Source organism: Protomyctophum parallelum (genome assembly GCF_964188405.1).
Source record: "Protomyctophum parallelum genome assembly, chromosome: 14".
In the NCBI taxonomy this organism is placed as follows: domain Eukaryota; kingdom Metazoa; phylum Chordata; class Actinopteri; order Myctophiformes; family Myctophidae; genus Protomyctophum; species Protomyctophum parallelum.
Genome location: NC_139709.1, coordinates 933,658 through 938,657, shown reverse-complemented (window position 1 = coordinate 938,657; position 5,000 = coordinate 933,658).

Here is a 5,000-nt window from a genome sequence, read left to right as displayed (position 1 = left end):
TTCACACTTTCACTCACTCCTCTCTGCCTTTGCCCACTCACTAACCACTGCTAAAACCTCCTTCTACCACACCAAAATCCAATCCTGTACTTCTAACCCAAGGAAGCTCTTCTCCACTTTCACCTCCCTCCTTAAACCCCCTCCCCCCACTCAACCCTCATCCCTCACTGCTGATGTTTTTGTCAACTACTTCGAGAAGAAGGTTGATGATATCAGCAGCTCCTTTCCTCCCCTCCCACATAAAGTGGCATCTGACTCAACCAACACCAACCCCAACATACCATGCATGTCCTCCTTCTCTCCTCTTTCCCCAGACGAGGTTCTACAACTAGTAACATCCTCTAGACCTACCACTTGTCCTCTTGACCCTGTCCCGTCTCCAATCTTCCAGACCATCGCACCTGATCTGCTCCCCTTCATCACCTCCATCATCAACACCTCAGTAACCTCAGGCTGCGTCCCATCTGCCCTCAAGTCAGCCAGAGTAACACCACTCCTCAAAAAACCAACCCTTGACCCCTCAGATGTCAAGAACTACAGACCGGTATCACTCCTTTCATTTATTTCTAAAACCATTGAACGTGTCGTCTCCAACCAGCTCTCTCTCCATCTCTCACAGAACAACCTGCTGGATCCCAACCAGTCCGGATTCAAGAAGGCCCACTCCACAGAAACTGCCCTGCTGGCAGTCACAGAAGCACTACATGCTGCCCAAGCTGCTTCCCACTCTGCAGTACTGATTCTCCTAGACCTATCAGCAGCATTTGACACAGTGAACCACCAGCTGCTCCTAGAAACCCTAGCGGAGCTAGGCATCGGTGGAACGGCACTAAAGTGGTTCTCCTCCTACCTCACCGATCGGACCTACCAGGTTTCCTGGAAAGGTCTGCTATCATCCCCCCGAACCCTCCAAACTGGGGTCCCACAGGGATCTGTACTTGGTCCCCTCCTTTTCTCACTGTACACTAAATCCCTTGGCACTATCATCTCTGCTCACAATATATCCTATCACTGCTACGCCGATGACACACAACTGTTCCTATCCTTCCCCCCCTCTGCCACTCAGGTGGAAGAGCGCATCACTGCATGCCTGGCTGACATATCACAGTGGATGTCCTCCAACCACCTCAAGCTGAACCCAGACAAGACTGAGCTTCTCTTCTTCCCAGCTAAGTCCTGCCCTATGCGGGAGCTAACTATTTCCGTAGACAACGCCCTGGTAACGTCTGTCCCAACAGCCAGGAATCTTGGTGTTGTCCTGGACAGTCAGCTCTCGTTCAAAGCTCACATCACAGCTGTCACTCGATCATGTAGGTTCACACTCTATAACATACGACGAATTAGACCGTTCCTCACCCAGGAATCAGCCCAGCTCCTAATCCAGACAACAGTCTTGTCAAAACTCGACTATTGTAACTCCCTCCTTACTGGCCTACCAGCATGTGCACTTAAGCCTCTCCAGCTGATCCAAAATGCAGCAGCTCGCTTGGTCTTCAACCAGCCAAAATTCTCACATGTCTCCCCCCTGCTCCGCTCCCTCCACTGGCTCCCGGTCGCTGCCCGCACAGAATACAAAACTCTGATGCTGGCATTCAAAGCAACCAAAGGTATGGCTCCCCCATATCTTACAAGTATGATTGAACCCTACAAACCCTCCCGCGCACTCAGATCAGCCAACGCAGGGAAACTGGAAGTACCCTCACTAAAAACGCCGGGACAACGCTCCACACGTCCCAAACTCTTCTCCCTTCTGGCTCCAAAACTGTGGAATGCACTTCCCATTGCAGTCAGAACTGCAGCATCACTCCCAATCTTCCGCCGTAGCCTGAAAACCCACCTTTTCAGACTCCATCATGGCCCATAGCACTTACCCTAACCCCTTACATAGCATTTCTGTTGGCTTAGATAGCATTTGACACAGACTTATAGCATGTTATGTAGACAGCACTATAATTGTATTGTATATAGTCATAGCACGCCATAGTACATATGTATAGCATAGTAGTGAATATGTATAGTTTATTATGTATAGTGTATGTATAGTTTCATCATATAGATATTCCACTGTTACCTTCTTATCTTACGCATGTTTCATGATAAATGCTTTTATGTGATGTATTCCCATGCTTTTGTTCTTGCCTAAATGTAAGTCGCTCTGGATTAAGAGCGTCTGCTAAATGCCTAAATTGTAAATTGTAAATTGTACATTCACCCATTCACATACACATTCATACACCGATGGCAGCGGAAACCATGCAAGGCACCAACCAGCACATCGGGAGCAATTAGGGGTTCAGTGTCTTGCTCAAGGACACTTCGACAGTAACTCTGGGGGAGCCCGGGTTCGAACTGGCAACCTTACGGTTACCATCCAGGCACTCTACCCCTGAGCCACCGCCGCTATAGTTTACTGTCTCTCTGCATTCTATGATCCTATAGTTTACTGTCTCTCTGCATTCTATGATCCTATAGTTTACTGTATCTCTGCTTTCTATGATCCTATAGTTTACTGTCTCTCTGCATTCTATGATCCTATAGTTTACTGTCTCTCTGCATTCTATGATCCTATAGTTTACTGTCTCTCTGCATTCTGTGATCCTATAGTTTACTGTCTCTCTGCATTCTATGATCCTATAGTTTACTGTCTCTCTGCATTCTATGATCCTATAGTTTACTGTCTCTCTGCATTCTATGATCCTATAGTTTACTGTCTCTCTGCATTCTATGATCCTATAGTTTACTGTCTCTCTGCATTCTATGATCCTATAGTTTACTGTCTCTGCATTCTATGACCCTATAGTTTACTGTCTCTCTGCATTCTATGATCCTATAGTTTACTGTCTCTCTGCATTCTATGATCCTATAGTTTACTGTCTCTCTGCATTCTGTGATCCTATAGTTTACTGTCTCTCTGCATTCTGTGATCCTATAGTTTACTGTCTCTCTGCATTCTATGATCCTATAGTTTACTGTCTCTCTGCATTCTGTGATCCTATAGTTTACTGTCTCTCTGCATTCTATGATCCTATAGTTTACTGTCTCTCTGCATTCTATGATCCTATAGTTTACTGTCTCTCTGCATTCTGTGATCCTATAGTTTACTGTCTCTCTGCATTCTATGATCCTATAGTTTACTGTCTCTCTGCATTCTATGATCCTATAGTTTACTGTCTCTCTGCATTCTATGATCCTATAGTTTACTGTCTCTCTGCATTCTATGATCCTATAGTTTACTGTCTCTCTGCATTCTATGATCCTATAGTTTACTGTCTCTCTGCATTCTGTGATCCTATAGTTTACTGTCTCTCTGCATTCTATGATCCTATAGTTTACTGTCTCTCTGCATTCTATGATCCTATAGTTTACTGTCTCTCTGCATTCTATGATCCTATAGTTTACTGTCTCTCTGCATTCTATGATTGTCCGGTTTTCGGTGAGATTTGCCGGGATCCGAATTCCCAAGAGATACAGCAGATAAGCTACGTTTAATACGCACAATTGATTTATTTAATGCTTCAATAATTTCCTTGTTTTACGAATCAAATATGCTTTTTATAGGGTTTTTATTAGTTCATTCCTTAAACATAAAACACATATAACATTCACACATTTGTTCAAACTTCCCCAATGCAGACTGACAAATAGTACCTTGGATCTTGTGCATTTGGCACGCCCTTAAAGTCTAATGCCTAACCTGCTCTCATCTGGTGAAGTGTGGTTATTGAACATATTAGTTTGTGTGTGACGTGTGCCACTTTTAACTATGTGTGTGTGGTTCCACTTCTTGTGGTGTTCCACCCACTAAATACTATGTGTGGTTTTAAATCTACCATCAAGATTATTGATTGGAGACAAGAACACAATAATACACTTGGTTACAATCTAATTATCATATTAAACATTAATAACATAGTTTATGGAATAATGCACATATCATATGATTATATTTACCGCTGGCCTTGCTGGTCTCTTATCATCGTGATGGTATTAGATGAATCTAACTCAGTTCTGGCCCAGACAGTACTTTAAAGAAGTGGTTTGCTTTTGCAACCAATCCGATCGCAGGGTCAGTTTTTCTGCCCCTGTCATTAGCCAATGAGAAGCCACAGACATTTTCGCCTGTGGATTCTGACATCAGCCCCTTGCAACAGCTCCTATCACTTCCTGTCAAGTGAGCTGCTGCTTATCTCTAGATCAAATGTCTAGATTAACTGTAAGATCATTACATTCTTATATTATCTAGGCTTTACTAACCCAGTATAATAATGGTTACATTTAGAACACATTTCACTCAATGAAAGGAAGAATCTACCAGATCATGGTTTCTCCCTATACATGTTCTGCTCAGTTTCAGAGGTTTTTTCCTGCCAGCCTGTGGCCAGGTCATAAATCCCTTTGTTTTCACAATCAAGATTAGATCACAACCCCCTTTACCAGGTTGCTGCTTCCTTGGAATGTGCTGTGAGAGACTGCAGTTCTCCCTTGCAGTCTCATCAGTGTGAAATAGTTGATCAATAATTATGACCTAAATATATTTACCACACTTCTGATAACACATCCTCGCACATCCATATATAATTCGACAATGATCCTATAGTTTACTGTCTCTCTGCATTCTATGATCCTATAGTTTACTGTCTCTCTGCATTCTATGATCCTATATAGTTCTCGGGGGAAACGTGCACACACGCCACAAACGCATGTACGGACGGACGCACACACGTGTACACGCACGCACACACACACCAGTAAGTACAGATCCACCATAATAACTCAAACAGCTGGCAATACAACACAGATCCCCCACAATGCTTTGCTTCAGAGGGTCAAAGCTCATTGTCCATTCACACGCACGCGCGCGCGCACACACACACACACACACACACACACACACACACACACACACACACACACACACACACACACACACACACACGCACACACACATCTTATTCTATAGTATAGTAGGTGCTCTCGTGGTATTGGTCAGACCTGCTAAC